The sequence below is a fragment of the Thalassophryne amazonica genome, chromosome 14, assembly GCF_902500255.1.
Source record: "Thalassophryne amazonica chromosome 14, fThaAma1.1, whole genome shotgun sequence".
NCBI classification, from domain to species: Eukaryota; Metazoa; Chordata; class Actinopteri; order Batrachoidiformes; family Batrachoididae; genus Thalassophryne; species Thalassophryne amazonica.
In genome coordinates this window covers 36,551,234-36,574,567 of record NC_047116.1, presented here as the reverse complement: position 1 = coordinate 36,574,567, position 23,334 = coordinate 36,551,234, and the positions used below count along the sequence as shown (strand labels likewise).

Genomic DNA, 23,334 nt, shown 5'->3' with positions numbered 1-23,334 from the left:
TCATTATCTCTTGACAGCTGTCACCCATCTACTCTACATCATCTCACTCCATAAAGACCAGACGTCATCTCCACCTCGTTGCCGAGATATCGTACTTCTTTGGAGGTAATAGACTCAGCCGTTTGTGTTTTGCAATATATCTGTATATTGTGAGTGTTTGCAGGAGTACCGGTTCCTCTTTCTGTGGAAGCTGAGTGAGTGCAGGACGGCACTCTTTTCCCCTGAGGAATCACTGCGGTACTCTACAGAATATTGTGTTAGAGGTGGAGGTGGCATTCCCACCGTTGTTGTTACGGGGTGTACACACACCCACACTTGACTGTCTTTGTTCTTCGCCAGCAGTACCAGATCCGACAGTCGGGGACGGTGATCACCTGGGAATTCGGGACTTGGCGGCTCCAGTATTCACCAGGTTCGGTGGCGGCGGAAATCGTGTGGTTCCGGCTCTTCTCAGGACAGACGTCTTCTATCCTCGAGCCTGCCCACACGTCACCTTTTTGGATTGACTGTAATCATATTCTGAGATTGTCTGTATGTTCGTTGTGCACCTTCACAACATTAAATTGTTATTTTTTGGCTCATCTATTGACCGTTCATTTGCGCCCCCTGTTGTGGGTCTGTGTCACTACACTTTCACAACAAAATTCCCCTCATTTACTCAGAAAATGACTATTTAAAAAGACTATTCTTGTGTGTGTCGATGGTAATTCTGTCTCAATATATATATATATATATATATATATATATATATATATATATATACACATCATACATGCGAACATACATACACAAAATACACACATACATCACCTATCCACACATGTATACATATATACAATTATGCTACATTCATTTTATTATTTTATTAATTTAATTACCTTAACTTTTTTATTAATTTATCATTATCATTATTATTTTTTTTTTTTCCCCTTCCCCTCCTTCCCCATTTGTCATGTGTGTGGTGCATTAAAAGATGCAAAGTATTTTGTAAACCTGCTGCCAGAGAGGGGTCGCCCCCTGACACAGGTCCACTCTTTGCTGAATGTCCTAGGCTCTGCATTAAAAGACAAGGTTTTGGAGTCTGCTGGCAGAAGGGGGAGACCTTTGAGCAACAGACCCCCACTTGCCGACCCTGATCTGGTGATAATGATGTAAGTGATGTAAGAGGGGGAAACAAGGAGGAAAGAAAAGGAAAAGTCTTTTTATGTATCAATAAACTTACATATGTACATATTTATATAAATGTAAACATAAATATACATATATGTATATATACATACATACACACCCACATATACATACATATTATACATACACACATACACATATATATATATATATATATACGTACATATATACATACACACACGCATACACACACATACACATATATATACGCATACATATACATGATTCCCCCTCTCTTTAAATTATTACCATCATCACCATACTTCTATTTGACTAGCATTTCAACTACAGGATCATGATGTATAAAAATAATACTTTTGACCATGGTTACGACACCTGCAATAACAGGTATTATGCAAATATGTTAACATCTATTATATTAACAAACATATAGTAAGATTTTATTATCATTATTATTATCATTCTTTTTTTTTATAATATAGTTTACAATTATGGCTATGATATATATATAATTAAATTGATGTACAGGATAATTCCAGGTATTTTATGAAAGTTTGTGTGTCCTAGCGAGACCACTTCTATTGCTGACAAGGCAAAAAAGCAAAAGGTAAATTAACTAGAAATAAATTAAAAAGACGTGACGATCACGCACCTCTCTCCTCATTCATGTATTTCAACAGAACCATTTCTTTGTATCTTTTTTTGAATTGATGGATGTTAGGACATCGCTTAAGCTGAGGTGCCAAACTATTCCACAGCTTAATGCCACACACGGACACACAGAAACTTTTCCTGGTAGTTCTCACTGCCTTGACTTTAAAGTTACCACATCCCCTCAAGTTATAGCTTCCTTCTCTCTGGGTGAATAGACTCAGAATATTACTGGGTAATGAGTTTTTACTGGCTTTATATAATAATTGTGCAGTGTAAAAATTAACCAGATCTGGCATTTTCAACAATTTGGATTGCTAAAATAGACTATTTGTGAGATCAAGATATCCTACCTTATAGATGATTCTTATTGCCCGCTTTTGGATTATACAGAGGGGATGTAGCAAACTTTTGTAATTGTTACCCCAGATTTCTATACAATATGTTAAGTAAGGAGAGATTAAAGAACAATACAATAAATATAATGCATTATGATCCAGAAAATATTTTGCTTTGTACATAATAGAGACATTCTTGGAAACTTTTTTATGTATGTGGCTGATATGAGACTTCCAGCTTAATTTACTATCGATGGTTATCCCTAAAAATTTGACTTCTGACACTTTATCTATTTCGACACCGTCTATATTTATTGGTAAATTAGAATTGACATTATGATTTCCAAAAAACATGACTTTAGTCTTGTTTATATTTAGGGATAATTTATTAATATTCAACTCAACTCAAGCGCCTTTTTAACCTCCTCCGACTCCTCCACCACCGAGCTTTTCTTTGGTCCCATTTTGTAGTGATTTCGTCTTCGGCTGTTTACCCTGCTCGGTACCTCACCTGGTAGCAGCGTGGCTAAACGCTAGCCCCGGTCCCAAACTGCGCTGAAAGTTACTGTTTTACATAAGTCCAAGGTCCAATATCCTTTTTTTTTACGTTGTATATTTATCCATAGCCATTGTCTGTTTAGTCCGATTCTGAAGAAAAAAATTATATAAATAAGTTTTCAAAGTTTCTTTTGCCTCTTCTCACGCTGCTCACACTTGGATAATCCGGAATTCCCAGAACCGGGTGTGAAATGTTTAGTTATTCCTCGGCCTCCTTTAGCAGTAATGGTACTTGTAATAAGTGTAGCTTATTCGTAGCTTTGGAGGCCAGGCTGGGCGAATTGGAGACTCGGCTCCGCACCTTGGAAAATCCTACAGCTAGCCAGGCCCCTGTAGTCAGTGCGGACCAAGGTAGCTTAGCCGCCGTTAGTTCCCCTCCGGCAGATCCCGAGCAGCTGGGAAAGCAGTCCGACTGGGTGACTGTGAGGAGGAAGCGTAGTCCTAAACAGAAGCCCCCTGTACACCACCAACCTGTTCACATCTCTAACCATTTTTCCCCACTCGGCGACACACCCGCCGAGGAACAAACTCTGGTTATTGGCGACTCTGTTTTGAGAAATGTGAAGTTAGCGACACCAGCAACCATAGTCAAATGTCTTCCGGGGGCCAGAGCAGGTGACACTGAAGGAAATTTGAAACTGCTGGCTAAGGCTAAGCGTAAATTTGGTAAGATTGTAATTCATGTCGGCAGTAATGACACCCGGTTACGCCAATCGGAGGTCACTAAAATTATCATTGAATCGGTGTGTAACTTTGCAAAAACAATGTCGGACTCTGTAGTTTTCTCTGGGCCCCTCCCCAATCAGACCTGGAGTGACATGTTTAGCCGCATGTTCTCCTTGAATTGCTGGCTGTCTGAGTGGTGTCCAAAAAATGAGGTGGGCTTCATAGATAATTGGCAAAGCTTCTGGGGAAAACCTGGTCTTGTTAGGAGAGACGGCATCCATCCCACTTTGGATGGAGCAGCTCTCATTTCTAGAAATCTGGCCAATTTTCTTAAATCCTCCAAACCATGACTATCCAGGGTTGGGACCAGGAAGCAGAGTTGTAGTCTTACAGACCTCTCTGCAGCTTCTCTCCCCCTGCCATCCCCTCATTACCCCATCCCCGTAGAGACGGTGCCTGCTCCCAGACCACCAATAACCAGCAAAAATCTATTTAAGCATAAAAATTCAAAAAGAAAAAATAATATAGCACATTCAACTGCACCACAGACTAAAACAGTTAAATGTGGTCTATTAAACATTAGATCTCTCTCTTCTAAGTCCCTGTTAGTAAATGATATAATAATTGATCAACGTATTGATTTATTCTGCCTTACAGAAACCTGGTTTGTACAGCAGGATGAATATGTTAGTTTAAATGAGTCAACTCCCACGAGTCACACTAACTGCCAGAACGCTCGTAGCACAGGCCGAGGCGGAGGATTAGCAGCAATCTTCCACTCCAGCTTATTAATTAATCAAAAACCCAGACAGAGCTTTAGTTCATTTGAAAGCTTGTCTCTTAGTCTTGTCCATCCAAATTGGAAGTCCCAAAAAACAGTTTTATTTGTTGTTATCTATCGTCCACCTGGTCGTTACTGTGAGTTTCTCTGTGAATTTTCGGACCTTTTGTCTGACTTAGTGCTTAGCTCAGATAAGATAATTATAGTGGGCGATTTTGACATCCACATAGATGCTGAGAATGACAGCCTCAACACTGCATTTAATCTATTGTTAGACTCGATTGGCTTTGCTCAAAATGTAAATGAGTCCACCCACCACTTTAATCATACCTTAGATCTTGTTCTGACTTATGGTATGGAAACTGAAGACTTAACAGTATTCCCTGAAAACCCCTTCTGTCTGATCATTTCTTAATAACATTTACATTTACTCTGATGGACTACCCAGCAGTGGGGAATAAGTTTCATTACAGTAGAAGTCTTTCAGAAAGCGCTGTAACTAGGTTTAAGGATATGATTCCTTCTTTATGTTCTCCAATGCCATATACCAACACAGGGCAAAGTAGCTTCCTAAACTCTGTGAGTGAGATAGATTATCTCGTCAACAGTTTTATATCCTCATTGAGGACAACTTTGGATGCTGTAGCTCCTCTGAAAAAGAGAGCCTTAAATCAGAAGTGCCTGACTCCGTGGTATAACTCACAAACTCGCATCTTAAAGCAGATAACCCGTAAGTTGGAGAGGAAATGGCGTCTCACTAATTTAGAAGATCTTCACTTAGCCTGGAAAAAGAGTCTGTTGCTCTATTAAAAAGCCCTCCATAAAGCTAGGACATCTTACTACTCATCACTAATTGAAGAAAATAAGAACAACCCCAGGTTTCTTTTCAGCACTGTAGCTAGGCTGACAAAGAGTCAGAGCTCTATTGAGCCGAGTATTCCTTTAACTTTAACTAGTAATGACTTCATGACTTTCTTTGCTAATAAAATTTTAACTATTAGAGAAAAAATTACTCATAACCATCCCAAAGACATATCATTCTCTTTGACTGCTTTCAGTGATGCCGGTATTTGGTTAGATTCTTTCTCTCCGATTGTTCTGTCTGAGTTATTTTCATTAGTTACTTCCTCCAAACCATCAACATGTCTATTAGACCCCATTCCTACCAGGCTGCTCAAGGAAGCCCTACCATTAATTAATGCTTTGATCTTAAATATGATCAATCTGTCTTTATTAGTTGGCTATGTACCACAGGCTTTTAAGGTGGCAGTAATTAAACCATTACTTAAAAAGCCATCACTTGACCCAGCTATGTTAGCTAATTATAGGCCAATCTCCAACCTTCCTTTTCTCTCAAAAATTCTTGAAAGGGTAGTTGTAAAACAGCTAACTGATCATCTGCAGAGGAATGGTCTATTTGAAGAGTTTCATTCAGGGTTTAGAATTCATCATAGTATAGAAACAGCATTAGTGAAGGTTACAAATGATCTTCTTATGGCCTCAGACAGTGGACTCATCTCTGTGCTTGTTCTATTAGACCTCAGTGCTGCTTTTGATACTGTTGACCATAAAATTACAGAGAGTAGAGCATGCCATAGGTATTAAAGGCACTGCGCTGCAGTGGTTTGAATCATATTTATCTAATAGATTACAATTTGTTCATGTAAATGGGGAATCTTCTTCACAGAATAAGCGTAATTATGAAGTTCCACAAGGTTCTGTGCTAGGACCAATTTTATTCACTTTATACATGCTTCCCTTAGGCAGTATTATTAGACAGCATTGCTTAAATTTTCATTGTTACGCAGATGATACTCAGCTTTATCTATCCATGAAGCCAGAGGACACACTCCAATTAGCTAAACTGCAGGATTGTCTTACAGACATAAAGACATGGATGACCTCTAATTTCCTGCTTTTAAACTCAGATAAAACTGAAGTTATTGTACTTGGCCCCACAAATCTTAGAAACATGGTGTCTAACCAGATCCTTACTCTGGATGGCATTACCCTGACCTCTAGTAATACTGTGAGAAATCTTGGAGTCATTTTTGATCAGGATATGTCATTCAATGCGCATATTAAACAAATATGTAGGACTGCTTTTTTGCATTTGCGCAATATCTCTAAAATTAGAAAGGTCTTGTCTCAGAGTGATGCTGAAAAACTAATTCATGCATTTATTTCCTCTAGGCTGGACTATTGTAATTCATTATTATCAGGTTGTCCTAAAAGTTTCCTGAAAAGCCTTCAGTTAATTCAAAATGCTGCAGCTAGAGTACTGACAGGGACTAGAAGGAGAGAGCATATTTCACCCATATTGGCCTCTCTTCATTGGTTTCCTGTTAATTCCAGAATAGAATTTAAAATTCTTCTTCTTACTTATAAGGTTTTGAATAATCAGGTCCCATCTTATCTTAGGGACCTCATAGTACCATATCACCCCAATAGAGCACTTCGCTCTCAGACTGCAGGCTTACTTGTAGTTCCTAGGGTTTGTAAGAGTAGAATGGGAGGCAGAGCCTTCAGCTTTCAGGCTCCTCTCCTGTGGAACCAGCTCCCAATTCGGATCAGGGAGACAGACACCCTCTCTACTTTTAAGATTAGGCTTAAAACTTTCCTTTTGCTAAAGCTTATAGTTAGGGCTGGATCAGGTGACCCTGAACCATCCCTTAGTTATGCTGCTATAGACTTAGACTGCTGGGGGGTTCCCATGATGCACTGAGTGTTTCTTTCTCTTTTTCTCTGTATGCACCACTCTGCATTTAATCATTAGTGATTGATCTCTGCTCCCCTCCACAGCATGTCTTTTTCCTGGCTCTCTCCCTCAGCCCCAACCAGTCCCAGAAGAAGACTGCCCCTCCCTGAGCCTGGTTCTGCTGGAGGTTTCTTCCTGTTAAAAGGGAGTTTTTCCTTCCCACTGTCGCCAAGTGCTTGCTCACAGGGGGTCGTTTTGACCGTTGGGGTTTTTCAGTAATTATTGTATGGCTTTGCCTTACAATATAAAGCGCCTTGGGTCAACTGTTTGTTGTGATTTGGCGCTATATAAATAAAATGTTATGTGTCGGACGCAGGACGGAGAACCGACCAGCGTTTGAAGGACCCAGTATAAAATAAGCAGAGCACGGTTCAAAGGATAACTGAATTTAATAACATAACAGTGATGTGCAAAATACAAACAAATAAGTGCGCGGTCTGGCATGGTGGAATGCCGGTGTGCTCCCAGCAGCACTAACGGTCCGGAGCCAGAAACAGTTCGGACCCAAGGACCCCGCCGACACCCCCCAGGTGGCCGCGACAAACCGAGTCTCAGGAAGTGTGCTGACGAGCGTCAGACCTCACCCCCTCCTCTTTCACAGACCAAGCATCAAACCTGGTACGGTCTCTGCATCCATGATGATGAGATGGCTCTCGAGACGACGATCTCACCTGTCTGGTCACAAGGTCGAGTCTCTGGCAAATACACACTGTGTACTGCAGACTTAAATGCCACCATGCCCCAATCCATGTAGATGCACCACAGCTGTGAGTCCTGACTAGCTGCACATGACCAGCCTCAGGTGATCAGGGTGAGGTCCTGATAGCTCAGCCACACAGCCACTCAGTCCTGAATGCAAGCCACCTGGAAGGAAAAACAAAAGACAGAACAGAAGACAGAAACAAAAGGCAGCCAGGCACCCCCAGCCATACAACATAAAATTGATTTGATTTGATTTGATTTAAAAACAGTAATTTAATATGATTCTAGTTCATTATTTGCCTCAAAATGTAATAAACTACTCAATGAGCCAAGACATATCTCCACCACCGGCTTTCATTGAAATCTGTTATACATAATTAAGGCCAGATCAGGGTCCACTGCATGATGCTCCCATACCTGTGGTGGACACAAACACACAACTACCCACACAGGTAAGACCTGCAAATCAGTGAAATATAAAAGAAAAGATTGCCATTTATGATAGAACTTGACAGTATTACCCCTCAATGTGTATTTGATTTTTTCAATATCCTGGAGCCACTGTGAAAGAGGAGGGTTGTGAGACTTCCACAGCAGAAGAATACGTCATCTGGCCAGTAGAGGTAAAAAGGCGGAGGTTAGGTTTTTGCCCATTTCTTTGTCTGTCTGTCTGATCGTTTGTGAACAATATTGAGCCCACAATTTTTCATATATTTTTTATGAAATGTTTCCTGAAGATTCATATCCGGACACGCAAAATTTTCAAGGTCAAAGGTCAAAGTCTGGAAAAATCTTGGAAAACTGGAAAATCCTTATTTTTAACATTGAACAAATTTTCAAAAATTCATACCTCTGTCATAAAAGATCAAATATCTTTCATATTTGAGAGTATTATGTAGGATGGTATCCTTTATCAACTGGCAAAGTTTGATCTGGATCTGATCCAGATTACAAATTTTGTGGCCATTTAAATTCAATATTGAAAACCCCATTTAATGTATATTTTACATTATATCTTAATCAAACATGCCCCAATCGCTCTCATATTTGAAAGCAAGGTGCAGACAGGCACTCACTATCACCTGACAAAGTTTGAACTGGATCTGATCTGGATTATGGATTTTGTGGACATTTGAATTTAATATTGAAAAGCCCATTTGGTGTAAATTTTGCATTATATCTCAATCAAAAGTACCTCACTCACTCTCATTTTTTGTTATGGATCTACCTACACCACCAAAATTGGATGAAGGTTCCAATTTTATGCCTCTTTGTCTATCTTCCTATAACCAGTCAAAAACCAAGTGCCAAAAAGCAATGACAAATTGTGCATAGCAAAGATAATGAATATTCTGTGAAAATGATCTGAAAAAGAATTCAGAAACCGAAAAAGTAGAAAAAAAAAAACACCACAAAAAACGTTTAAGTGCATGAAATAAATACATACTCCTGACATTTGATCACATCTTCGCCAATGAAGTTGGAGGAGGTTATGTTTTCGCCTCTGTCTGTTTGTGAACAGCCTGGAGCCCACAATTTTTCAAAAATTGTTATGAATTTTTTAACCGAAGATACATCTCATTTGGCAGCACGGTGGATTAGTGGTTAGCACTGTTGCCTCACAGCAAGAAGGTCATGGGATCAATTCCCACCTGTGGCCTTTCTGTGTGGAGTTTTCATGTTCTCCCCGTGTTTGTGTGGGTTCGCTCCAGTTCCCTACCACATCCAAAGACATGCAGTTTAGGTGGATTGGAAACTATATAATTGTTCACGACCCCCTTGTAAAAGAGATCTTGATCTCAATGGGACTAACCTTGTTAAATTTAATAAAATATCACATTTATTTAAAAAATTGCAATTTAAAAAAAATATTGCATCTCACTGTGACAATGAGGTGCAAATTGGCACTCTGAATGCTCTTGATCCACATCCGATCAAGATTTTGGATTCAGCAGATATTTGATTTTAACACCGAAAAGCCCTTTTGATCTAGCTTATGAAAAGCCACTTCTACCAGGACTTTGAAAATGTTTTCCAAGGTAAAATTTTGTGCATTTTGGAAACTCGTGTTGGGGGAGATGCTCTAGTTTCTGTTTGTAAAGAAGTTCAAGAAGGGAACTGATGTGGGCACCAAAAAACACCAATTAATGGACAAGGCTGCAAGTCAATTCCCAGTCTAGAAGACAGAATGCAAAAATAATGACCAAAAATTTTGTAGCTGAGGCAGAGGAAAAACATGTGGCTCAAGTGGCAATGTGGGTTCAAGCATTTGTCACATTTATTCTCTACCTCCGTGTTGATTTCAGACAGTCTTAACTTTGAAAAATGGACTCTGAATGACTTTAAAGTGTATGCGTGTGAGGCGAGTACAAGACAGAACTGTACTTCACTCACCAATAACTCTATCCCACCATTCATCACTTAGCCGAAGTCCCAGCTCCCCCTCCCAAGCAGCCCTTAATTTGGAGTTTGATTGATCACAGAGATCCAAGATGCTATTATAAATTTCTGAAACAACCCCTCTTTGATGTGTCTCAAAAGAAAACAAGCTCTCGCATGATTGTACATGAGGTAACATGGGGATATTAGAGAAAGACTTCGAGACAAAACATCTAACCTAAAAATACCTAAATAAATTATTTGTGGGCAAATCATATGAAGCTGACAAACTGTCAAAGCTGTTAAACGTACCATCTGAATACAAATCAAGAAGACATTTTATACCTTTTTTTACGCCACGCCGAAAAAACAGAGTCGAAATATGAAGGGGGAAACAAGTGGTTATTACACAATGTACCAGATATAGATGCACCTACAAATTTGTTTCTAAATTGGTACCATATCTTTAACATATTGAACAGGATTTTAACATACACAGAGATCTTGGTTGGAAGAGAGGAATACATAGAAGAAGTGGAGTAAGAGTGGGCTTCCAATTTACACCAGAACAAATTGGGAGATTCAACTCAACAACGTTTTTTAGGGCCCCTTCACACATAGTAGGAATAAGTACAACTCAGGGCGACTGACGGTGGAACAGCTCATATGAGCGAACTACAAAAACATCAAGCCAACGGGCAGGCGAGACCGATGCCGCTGCAACGGTTCATGCACGCAGAAACACAGTGTGATGTGGTTACACATCGCACAGCTGTTGTGAAGAAAAATAAATAAAAAATACATGCTGCAACAGTTTTGTGCTCGTGGGACACAGTGTGAGCAGCAGCACTATGTGTAACTGCATCATGCAGCTGCTGTGAAAATAAAAAAATAAAAATACATGCCATCCACGGGATTCGAACCTTGCACTTTCCAAAAGCTCTGATTGCCAGTCAGTAACATTACCACTGAGCTCCCATCACCATCCTGTGAAAGATGTGGGGAAATGCCTGATATCAAGAAGGACATGGACATATTCAAAAAATTAATAAAACCACACACCATGTAAAAACATCGCATTATACTGAATCCCTCTTATCAAGCAGGCAATTCATGCACAATTCAACCAAATTTGCACTATGTGTGAAGGGGCCCTTATGAATGTGTGCTGCCCAGTAATAGAATTGCAAATTAGCAATGCAAGCCCACCACTAAATTTACATCTTTGAAGCAATAGTTTACATATCCGTGGAGGTCTTGCACCCCAAATGAAGGAGCTAATCATATATATCCAAGGAATCAAAAAAGTATTTTAGCAAAGATAAAGGAATTGATTGATTGAAAGAAAGAAAGAAATTTACGAACAATGTTTATTTTAACAGCATTAATCCTCCAAATTAGAGAAGTAACTAATGCATTCCATCTCTGAAGATCCGATTTCATTTTGGCAATAAGTGGAGATAACATTCACTTTTCTAAAGATTTTTTTTATATCCTGAGAAGGAACTGAAGTGATCTAAAATAGACAGAATACTTAGAAGAGTAAATGCAGGGTCAGTCACATATAATAACAAATAATTTGCATATAATGATAGTTTGTGATCAACATTATTACGGACAACACCATTAAAAGATGGAGATGACCCCAATGCAATAGACAGTGGATCAACAGCCAAAGCAAAAAGAGATGGTGATAAAGGGCAACCCTGACACATCCCACATTCTAATGAAATATTCATTATAAATATTATTTGTGCAAACAGAAGCCTGTGGAGATATGTAGAATAGTTTAACCCAGCTAACTGCAAACAAATGCTCCCACTCAACCCTATCAAACATCTTTTCAGCATCTAATGAAATTACAATTTCTGGTAAATTTGAAGGAGGTGAATAAATTACATTTAATAGAGTGTGAGTATTAAAAAATAAATGATGTCCCTTAATAAAGCCATTTTGTTCTTCATAAATTATACTGGGCAAAACTCTCTGTAACTGAAGAGCAAGAATTTCAGCCAGCACTTTGACATCAGCATTCAACAATGATAGAGGTCTATAAGAATTGCAGGAAGTGGGATCTTTATCACTGTTTAAAAGAAGAGATATTAAAGCCTGAGTCAGCATGGGAGGTAGCACACCCTTTTCCAAGGATTCATCAAACACAGAAAAAAGTAAGGGCATTAATTTATCATTAAATTTCTTTTTAAAAACTCTATTGGAAATCCATCGAGACCTGGGGATCTGTTAGATTACAAAGCTTTAATAGAGAGCTGATTCATGCTTTTGTTTCTTCTAGACTAGATTATTGTAATGTACTATTTTCAGGGTTACCGCAGTCCAGCATCAGGGGTCTTCAGCTGGTTCATCATAGGTACCCACATATTGTGAGGGCTTTCTGGACATGTTGTTGTTCTTTAGCCCTTCCCTCTGTAGTTGTGGGCACCTGTTGGGCTCTGTGTTGAAGAGTCCTGATCACCCCGAGCTTGTGTTCAAGGGGGTGGTTTGAGCCAAAGAGCAGATATTGATCAGTGTGAGTTGGTTTTCTGTAAACCCCTGTCTGGAGCTGCCTGTTCTCTCCAATTGTAACATCACAGTCCAAGAAGGCTAAATGGTTGTTTCTGGCATCCTCATGTGTGAACTTGATACTGGAGTCCACTGAGTTGATGTGCTCTGTAAAGTCCTCAACTTCCTGTTGCTTGATTTTAACCCATGTGTCATCGTCATATCTGAACCAGTGACTGGGAGAGATGCCCGTGAAAGACGTCAAGGCTCTCTTCTCCACTTGCTCCATGTACAGATTGGCCACAATGGGGGATACTGGAGACCCCATCGCACAAACATGGATCTGCCTGTAGTAATTCCCCCTAAACAGGAAATACGTGGTGTTAAGACAGATTTCCAAGAGTTGGCAGATGTGGTCTGGTGTGAGTTTGGTCCATTCAAGTAGAGACGCATCCTCCAGCAGTCTCTGCCTCACAGCTGAGATGCCCTCAGTGGTGGGGATGCAGGTGAACAAAGATGTCACATCAAATGACATCATAGTACTCAAGTCACGAAGAGGAACTTCCATCTGGATCTTCCCGGCCTCGTAGACCAGGCAGTTGTAGAGTTTCACCATCTTCTCGGTGTAGATGATTCCTTCCTGGATGGTTATGATAGCCTTGGTTCTTGATTCACCATCATGGACCCTCTGAATGATTCAAAGTTTTTCAGTTAGGGATCTGGATGTGACCTTTCGCTTTACATCCTTCCTGCTACTGGACATGATGGGCCACTTGTGCTCTTAGAAACTTGCTTCTTTTAACAAACAGAACTTGCTTGCTTGAAAATTTTTGTAGAACTTGCTCGAGACAACATGGACGCAATGACAATAAAAGAATGATCTGATTCAGTTCAAAATTTATACATGCCCTGCCCCCCTCACGCCCCTTGTGAGTGTTGTTGGCATGAATTTATACTCACGCCCACCCCTCCCAAAAATGACTAAATCAAAGTTGACTTTTCTACAGTAGTGTAAATTTTCGGCCTCCACTAATCGACCGTGAATAAAGCCGAAACGCAACTTATGCATGCACAAGTTAACAGGGTTCACCTGTATGCACGGCTCTAGTGGTAAAACAGTGGAATTACAACTAGAAGGCATCACTGATGTCACAAAATGCAACCTCATCCACATACTGTACATTATTTCGTCAAATTACAAACAATACAATTAATAATTATGTGGCATTAGAAACATGTAGCTTCACTGGTGTCTAAACCTACAAAAGACACCAGTGTGTCAACTAAACTATACAGCACGTTGACATCCACCTGTTATGACAAGGTATAAAGAAAATAGCTTACCTCCTACAAATTTCATGAGGACACAATGTAATCTTAATAAAGGACACCCAGCGTGGCGACATCACAGGAGAGCAAAGGATTCTGGGACAATTGTAACAATAAATAATTGTAAAGTTTTATGCTGGTTTTTATGGTAAGGTTTTTCAGGCTTCTTAAGACTTCTTAAAATTATGATCATATGTGATTTTCAGTGTTACAAAGCAACATAACATGACGACTGAATGGTCGTCACAAATCATTGGGTTTGAAAACTACTGGTGGACAAGTCCTTCCTACCTATTTATTTTATTGAAATTTGTATAAACTGGTGCCCTCACACAAGCACTTCAATCTCCATTTCACAAAAGTTGATTGTCTTTGCTCTCTGAGCTGTTATTCTAGTGAGGAACACCAATGACAAACTTTCCTGAACGCAAATGACAATGAAAATGACCACATTTTTGAACATATGCAACTTATCAACAACTGATATTTACGGATGTGCATATGATCGCATGTACCTGTTTGACAGATATGTATTTTTGACGGTACAAACACAGAAGCAATGGCCTCAGTGACCACCACTGTTTAAGTATATATAAACCCACCATACTGTGTTAAACAGAGGCCTGAAGATTGAATCTCTGTCTTTGGTGCAAACATCAAGTGTCCATCCCGCAGCCGACACTCACGCACACGTTAACCTTGATCTACTTTGATCTTTGTGAGCGTCATCACAGACTGTCCCTCTCCTCCTGTGACACAGTACGCACGTACAAACACTGAGTACCTCTGCTGTGATTCGTCAGCAACCGAGCAGAACAAATGCGCCCGTTCTTACGGTTGTCTTAGTCAGACGCAGACGGGCAAAGAGGACACACGTGCACACAGCTCTGACTGTGGAGCAGCCAAAATAGCAAGTGTCTGATAGCCACGTCATTTGTTGTACTTTTACTCCCGTGTTAATTCACATTAAGACCTGCAGACTTTCTTCGCTTCTCACCTCATTCACAAACGCTTATGTCATCATAACAGGCTGATTATTTATGAACAAATCACATTCACACATTCACACATTCAAGTCAGTGGGATTATGTCACTGATTATTGCCCACCACATTCACCAGTCTTCACTGGAAACACACATGAACAAAAGTTGTTATTCCTCACCATTTTCAGAAATGGCAGAAATTTCCAACAAATGTCTTTCCTGAAATGTTTTGAGATATTTTCTGGAGTAATATGCATATGTCGCGGACATGAATGAGCGAAGCTCGTCAGCATCTCACCATGTCATTTAGGTTCTTCAGACTTTGGTTGTCCATTCAGCTGCTCCCATTTTGTGTTCAGGGTCACCACAGCGGATACAACCAGATCCGCATTGATATTTTGGCACAGGTTTTACGCCGGATGCCCTTCCTGACGCAACTCCAGTGTTACCTGGAGAAACACACACAGCCGCTGGTGTTCCAAAGAGATCACCCATCCAAATACTAAACAGGTCCCGCACTGCCTAGCTTCTGAGATCTGACGGGATCAGGCTAACACAGAGCAGCTCGGCTGCTAGGTTCGTCAGACTTTATTTTGAGTAAATGCTTCAGGGGAGCATTAGCATAGCAAAAACCTTTCAGCTTCTGGGGGGCTCCGCCCCTCCAGACCCCCTGCCTTTTAAAGTATTTTTCTTTATTTGCCTCTCACATACTTGGAAAAGCTCCTCGCCCTCTAACCATGTCCTTTAGGTCCTTCAGACTTTTTTCAGTAAACTGGTTCTTGGGAGCATGAGCATGACTAAAATAAAATCTCCTGAGGTAGAAGGCTGACAAACCACAATACAAGGATGCGCTGCTCCGTGTTGTGTGACACAGCGCAGCGCTGCTCTTACAGACAGAGAGTAGAGGTGGGCGATACCGGGAATTTTGGTATTGATCCAATACCAAGTAAATACAGGCCCAGTATCGGCGATATTGATACTGATACTGATACTTTTTCATATTTAAGCTTCATAGATCCAAAGGATCCAAAACATTCGCCAAACATTGTACGTGACAACAAACTACTTTATTATCACAATCAACATTTTTGTTTAAAAAAATATCACTCAACACAACTTCTCCTGAAGTAGAGGGCTGACAAACCACAATACAAGGGTGCACTGCTCCGTGTTGTGTGACACAGTGCAGCGCTGCTCTTACAGACAGAGAGTAGACTTTGATGAATCTGCATGCGCCAGTAGTCAGTGCATGCAGGAGAGAAAAAACCTTGAGTATTGATCTTTTTACACAAGGATTGTTCAATATTAATACCAGCGTTGATATTGATATTATCGATATTAGGATCAATCCACCCACCTCTAATTTGAACATTTCCTGTTTCACTGTGTAAATTGGCACTTCCTGTTTGAGTGTGAGTTTGCCACTGAGTTTCCGCGAGATTCCATGGGATCCCTTCTGTCAATCCAGGAAGTATTTGACATTTGAACATTTCCTGTTTTGCTGTGGATTTGAAAATTGGCACTTCCTGTTTAGGACACCCTGTACCATGAGTGAGCTTCGCGCCGCTGTGCGATGCTTCGCTCATATCAATGGTACTTTTTCTCCGGATGATCAGGTCTTTAATTGGGATTTTTGTACATGTGCATTGATTCCTGAGAAAGCCCTGCATAAACAATAGTTATTATTATTATTATTACTATAATTATTGCTACATCCGCCAAGGACATAATAAAATTATTGGTGTTTATTTATCTGTCTGTCTGTTAGCAGAATTACATCAAAACTATTTCACGGATTCTCACCAAATTTGCAGATCGATATTACGGCATGGAAGACTCCACAAATTTTGTAGGTGATCCAGATGCGGATTGGCGGACCTCAGAAATCAGATTGCTCTATTTATTATCATTATTGTTATTATATTAAATCAATGAACATGCAATTTTCTGTGTATAAGTTGCAGCTTATTATTTTGTGACCAATTTTTTTTTTTACCATGTCATGTCCGGGGCTCCATACAGGACCTCCAACATAAGTGACAAAAAAAAAAAAAAAGAAAGATTATTATAAAAATATATTATGAAAAAGTATTTAATCTTTAATTCTGAAGCTACTATTTTGTGTGGTACAGTGCCATATCAGAAGAATGATTCGAGACTGCAGTTTACTAATTTGCATAAGATTTGAATGAATTTAACTTTGCCCACACATAAATTAAGGTCTACACTTGAAGTACAGTAAAATATTCATGGCTGCATGGAGAGACGTAGATCCAAATGTTCACATGCTATAGTTCCAGCAGACCTGGCCGCCTTTTTTTTCCAGTTTGAAAAATGGTGTCAAACACACTGCTGCATACATTTGCCCCGCTGAGAACACACGCCACACACAGTTCTGATACATGAATGAACCAAGAAGCACGCTCAAAGTCACATTTATTTTACTCTCCTCCTGACCACTGTGTGGACCTTCACATAAACACAGCTCCCAGCGTTCAAAATCCTCCTTTTGCCTTCCTTTATTCCTCCTTACTTCAGCTTTGCTCCCGCTAACCTCTTATTTATCCAAATCCTCTTTCCCTGTCTGCTGGAACTGCTGTTTTTGTGCGGGCTCTCTTTGTCTCTCTCTCTCTCTCTCATTGTACTGAGGTGAGTTCCATTCTGATCACAATTCCACCACAGCCTAAACTGACTGGATTACACAGTGTGTGTGAAGCAGTATTATAAGTGTGCACCAGAAAGTGTTTAAAAAAAAAAAAGGTAGTGAGCTGGAGGGAGAGGAAATTTGTGTATGTGACCTCCTTTCCTGGCTGCATGACGGCTCACTCAGATTGGTTGTGGTCGTTTGCAAAGCACTCAGCCATCCATCGAGCAGAGGCCATTGATCTGAGAAACCCAATGACTCACGGCCTGCGCAGTATGCAACCAAATATACATGCAATGTCTACTTTCTCTCACACACCAGATCAACAGCTCAAGTGCGATTTACTGGCTTTGGTATATTCTGCAAATTAAGTAAACTGATTCTGTCTAAAGCAAGCCACTGGTTGTACGTTTTCTCCCAAGTCTGTTTGTTATGTAAGAGGAATTTTTCTAGCATTAAGTTGGAGGAAAATTTCATCAAGGCACCACTTGAGAAGCTGAGCGAGGACTCTGAGGTTTTGGATTTGCAGCTGTCCTGGATCAAGCCTAAGATCCAGGCTTTCAAGGGACTTCCTGGACTCAGCCATCAGAAGTGTACCTATGTACAGTGAAAGTGTTGAACTTGTAGAAATAGTCCCTTTTCTCGGCAGTGACATTCATGACTCTGGATCCTCAGCTTTTGATGTCAAGAGATGCCTAGGAAGATGAGATAAGATCACTTTATTATCACGAAGGAAATTATTTTGCCAGAATTTTATTTTATTTATTTATTTTTTTTTACAATAACTACAACAAATTTATGCAAAATGACTGGAAGACATTTGCACAAGGTGTGTGACAATATTGCACATAACTCTGAATAACTTATGTATTCATCCTGCAGAAGGAGGAGGAATTATACAGTCTGATTGCCACTGGTAGGAAAGACCTCCTGTGGTGTACCTCGGTGGTCTCAATCTATGATTGAAGGTGCTCTACCAGGACATCAGTGTGGCATGCAGGGGGGTAGGAGGTGTTGTCCAGGATGCTGAGCAGTTTCCTCAGCATCCTCCTCTCTGATGCCTCCACCGCAGACTCCACCTCAACCCGCAGGACAGAGCCAGCTCTCCTGACATGCTGTCATGTCAGCTGCCTTCAGCCTGCTGCCCCAGCACACTACAGCGTAGATGACGCTGGAGGACCACCGAGTGCATGTTTCTGCAGACATAGAAAGAAAGAAAGAGCTCATGGAGTTGTGAGGTTGCTGGACAGAGGTGTTTGGAGGTGCAGATATATTGCAAGAGAATGAAGGTTCAGGCTTTTTAGGGTTCTGGTGCTTCCCGTCTTACTGTATGATTGTGAGACTTGGACGCTAACCAGTGACCTAAGGTGAAGACTCGATGGCTTTGATGCTCAGTCTCTGGAGAATTCTGGGTCTCCTGGAATGACTTTGGTGCCAAATGAGCTTATACTTAGGGAGACTCAGCTGAGGAGTATACTTGGTGATGAATTCAAATGCTGGGAGCAAGGAACAGAGCTAGTTGTGAAGGAAAATATATTTATTACAATAATGGACAATAATAATGCTGCGCTGGGGGTGCCTGCAGAGTGGAGAGTCATCCTGCTTGTCGTGGTGGAAATTAGGGAGCTGCAGGTTCTGAGCCAGTCTTGTAAGAAGAACTGAAATCCTGGAGTATATGGTACTGGAGCCGGACCAGGTGGGACGCACAGAGCTGAGAACAGAGAAGAGAGGAGGTGAGTGATTGCACTTGTAACACAGTTCACTGAAGGCTTAGAACAGGAATGTTCAAAGTTCTGGAAATAATGTGCACAATCTAAGAAATAAGGTTTGCTATTCAGGAATCGTTCACAGTTCATGAGTTATCTTCAGAAGTCAGAGGTCAGGTGCGTCTTGTGACACAGGTCTAATTAAGCAGGACTTGACTTAAGAAATTACTTGGAATGTTCTTAGTGGTTCAATATCAGAGTTCATACAGTTCTAGGAAAACAGTTCTTGGAAATAGTTCATGGTACTAGTTCTATCAGTTCTTGGAGCCAGTTCTTAGAAACAGTTCTTAGTCATGCACAGGTGAGAGCAGATCTCACCGAACACAAAGGAACTTAACTGAAGCATGGCAGAGCTACACACTCTGTAGCTGAGAGCCAGATAGTTCCAACATGACATGGTGCAGATAGACGTGGAGCCAGGAGGATAAGCGACATGGAAGCCACGCAGGAGAGTGTCTGGAAACACCAGAAAACCAATGAGCTCTAATACAGAAATTAGAGTTGACCAGGTTACTTTGAATGACCTGCGGAGAGCTGCGACGTCTGAGCGCATGGAAGCGGCAGGAAAGACGAGGTCAAGGAAGCTTCAGCAAGAATCAGGCTTGGCTCTTGGATCATCGATCATCAATCAGGATTGCTTTAGACGTTAGACTGTGGGGGGGTTCCCATGATGCACTGTTTCTTTCTCTTTTTGCTCCGTATGCATCACTCTGCATTTAATCATTAGTGATCGATCTCTGCCCCCCTTCTCGGCATGTCTTTTTCCTGGTTCTTTCCCTCAGCCCCAACCAGTCTCAGCAGAAGACTGCCCCTCCCTGAGCCTGGTTCTGCTGGAGGTTTCTTCCTGTTAAAAGGGAGTTTTTCCTTCCCACTGTGGCCAAGTGCTTGCTCATAGGGGGTCGTTTTTTCCGTTGGGGTTTTTCATAATTATTGTATGGCCTTGCCTTACAATGTGGAGCGCCTTGGGGCAACTGTTTGTTGTGATTTGGCGCTATATAAGAAAAAAGTTGATTGATTGATTGATTGATTGATTGAATCATAGACCATGGAAGATTTTAGCAGTGAATGAGCTGAAAGCCTGGGTTTAAGTAACCCACTGCTGATGATCCGCTTGTGAATGTCAGGTGTGTGTCGCTGATAAGAAGCAGGTATTCCTCGACTCTGAGTTGCGCCATCTGGGAGAAAAACTCACAAAACTACACAAGGTTTTAAAAACAGACAGGACAGGGAGGCAGACAATGACAGCCCACAACAGTATCACTGAGGGTCAACTATGGCATTTTGGCTATGTGGAACGTTATTCTGTGCGTGATCCAGGTGTCTCAGTGTTGAGGATCCCTGCAAACTGGAAATGTTCATGGGGACACCCACGATTCACCTGGCTGCAACTTGTGCCGGGGCTTCTATAGTGTGGTAAATGTGGTAAGGCGCAGCACCGGCACTAACTCTGAGACCTGATCTGAGGTAAATGCTACCTCGAAAGAAGACAAATTTTGGTGATGATCTGAAGTGTATTCTGCCCGTTGCTCACTGTCTCTGCTCAATCGCACAATCAGGTGTCTTTAAACATGTTTGTTAGTTTCTCTTTTGTGACGCATCACAGAACGGGCTGCTGTGGTTTAAACTTCTGTCTTTCATTGCTCATGAAATAAGAATTTCTTAAATCATGGTGATTGCTCACTGAGGATGCCATTATGTTGTACATCTGAGAAATCAAAGCTTTACTGAACACCAGTTTCAATCAGTTTCTCTAGGACAAAAAAAAAGTTAATATTGATTGACACCTGTCGGTTTTTCATCACTGTATACATGACTAAGTATCACGAAGTTAATATCGTGTCTTCCAATGAAATGCATGCAGACAGGTGATGGGAACGAAGTTGCTGTAATGCATGAAATACTGTAACGTCCAAAATGTTTAGGAATTCTAGATTTTGAAATGTACATTTAACCAGTAGGGTATTTGGTCTTCATCATTAAACCTGAGTTTATTTGTGGGAGAAAAAAAACTGCTATTAAGATTTGCATAAGGCTTGTACTAAAACCAGATTTCAAAACAGAACAAAGAGTAAGATTTAAATGTTTTATCCAGTCTTTTGTTCAGATTAGTAAACAATGATGAGGGGATTCTTCCTCTTGAGAAATAAAAAAGGTCCCATCACTTCACAGTGAGGAATCATGTAAAAATAGTACAGTACTGGTCCAAATCTCAGAGGAGTCCCAAGTGTCAGAATGTCAAGCCAGACCATCAAGCCATAATTAAAATGAGTTAATCACCAAAAAACCCAAGCAAACTAAATAATATCAGTGTTACAGAAATGAAAATCCCAGATTCACATGGAGAAATTACACTTACAGAGTGGAACCATTTATCCCTAATGACCACTTCAAAGCTTCTCCAGAGACGATTCTGTCAAACTCTGAACATAACGATGGCTTCAATACTTACACTCTGAACAGCAGGTTGAGATTATTTTATCTGCACCATTTCATACAATGGGGTATGAGTAGTCCTCCACGATTTCATGACAAAAGCTCACACCCTTACAGGAAAAAAAAGAGACAAAAACTCATCACAAAATTTGCTATTTTGTTTATTATACGCAACCACACATCACATTAGACTTAGCACGATATTATACATATCAAATATCACAAATTCTAGATTTCACATGAAATCGAACAAATTCATTCTAGTCTGATGCAGTGCCCCACCTCACTGAGGAAGTCAGCCACAGACCTACGCTCAGCTGTGAAGTCCTGGCAGAGGGTCTGGAGACGCTTCTGAAGCTCAACTTAGAATCATCGATTTCGCTTCTTGATGGCCTGCCCTCTAGTGTGTTGCAGTAGTTGTGTGCTGATGAAGGTGTAGTCCTTATGGAGCCTATCCACAGCAGTCCAGAATGAGGGGCGGTGATGCCTGATGAGCTGGCAGAAGGCAGTATTCCAGCCCTCGCATGTATTGTTCGTCCTATCTGCTCCCTACAGGGTGACCTGATGCACACTCCAGATGGGGATGCCGAACCTTGGTGAAATGTTATGGACAAGCAGTGGTAGTGGAGGAGATCCAGGCTGTACTGGTCCATCCTGAACACGCCGGAAGGTTACACTTACGTATATTGATTCAAAGTAGTTGATGAAGTCCTCCATCCCGTCTGGTGTGTGCTCCCTCAGATAGGCCACGCCACTGGCGTCCTGCAGCCCATCAAGCATCCCACAGAAGGTTATATGTGATATACCACATTATATATGTGATTATATGTTATTTGTGATATTTTATATGTATATCATATGATAAGTCTAATGTGATGTGCAAATGGTTGTGTATAATAAATAAAAAAAATTGTGAGGTGAGCGTTCCTCTTTTTTTCTGTAAGGGTGTGAGTTTATGTCTGCGTACCGGCAAGAAGATTTGGCAGAAACACATTTCAAATACCGTAGCAGAGATAAAAGACAAAATGTTGTCAATGATGATTTCTCTCAATTGCAAAAACATTCTTTTAAACTCTAAAACCTGGATGTTGACAGACGACTGAATCCATGGAAACGTTCCTCCATCAAAACAAATGTTTTTGAGTGATGCAGTCATACAGACACACAGTATGATTGTGAATGTGCCACCATCAAGATCAGGCTGAGGAGGACTGTAGAGAAAAAAATGAAGACAGAAGAACCAACATGTTGTTCAGTCCACAGCATGATCATGATCATGATCCATTCTTCTGAGTGTCCATTGATTTGTTTGGTAAACCACACAACAAAGACTACAACTGTGAACTGAAAATAAAGCTAAACCTCAATACTTCACTGCTGTCCCTTAAAAAAAAAAAAAAAAAAAAATATATATTATATTATATATATATATATATATACACACACACACACACACACACACACACCAGAGCTTCCCATCAAAGTCGTTTTAATAGTGAAAAATCACAGGCATGATTTTGCTGTATTGAAATATTTGACAAAACACTGTAACCGTCCAGTAAAAACAAAGAGAAAGAGCGCCACCTGCAGGAGGCAAAACTACACATCATTGTGGAGAACTTCTGATTATTATAAGAGTACATTAAAATGTGGAATTTTGACATTACCAAATCAGAGAACACAGAGATCCAGCAAAA

At 40.6% G+C, this 23,334-nt stretch overlaps 1 long non-coding RNA gene across 1 annotated transcript in view; it reads right to left on the bottom strand.

Moving 5' to 3' along the window:
• LOC117524410 overlaps window positions 1-21,760 on the bottom strand; it is a 129,403-nt gene extending 107,643 nt beyond the window's left edge. Inside the window, exon 1 of the long non-coding RNA XR_004564763.1 lies at window positions 21,654-21,760. This is a non-coding gene — a long non-coding RNA (uncharacterized LOC117524410). The remainder of the gene's footprint in view (window positions 1-21,653) is intronic.
• Window positions 21,761-23,334: the final 1,574 nt, after the last annotated feature.